At 59.7% G+C, this 289-nt stretch overlaps 1 long non-coding RNA gene across 1 annotated transcript in view; it reads left to right on the forward strand.

Moving 5' to 3' along the window:
* Window positions 1-289, forward strand: part of LOC144223907 (uncharacterized) — a 7,834-nt gene that overhangs the window by 5,044 nt on the left and 2,501 nt on the right. The window lies entirely within an intron of this gene.

The following is a 289-nucleotide window of genomic DNA, read 5'->3' on the forward strand; positions in this document are numbered from 1 at the left end:
GCGTGACTCCTCAGGCCCCCTCTGCCGCCGAGAGCCCGCACCCCACGCTCCTGAGCGAGGCCCCCGTGCGAGAATAAACGCTTTTTGCCCGTGAAGCTATGACGTGTGTGGAATTCTGTCCACTTGGGCTGGATTTCCCTGGGGGGNGGGGCACGATGGAGTCTGCTTTGCTGCATAGAAATGGAAATTTGGAAAATTACAAAAATGATGGAGAAGAAGAGCTAATAGCAAGCCAGGAGGACCCCACGGGCCCCCTGAGGACGGGGGTCCCCGGGTGCGTGCGCGTGTG

This window comes from Crocuta crocuta, unplaced genomic scaffold, assembly GCF_008692635.1.
Source record: "Crocuta crocuta isolate KB4526 unplaced genomic scaffold, BGI_CrCroc_1.0 scaffold221, whole genome shotgun sequence".
Classification (NCBI taxonomy): Eukaryota; Metazoa; Chordata; class Mammalia; order Carnivora; family Hyaenidae; genus Crocuta; species Crocuta crocuta.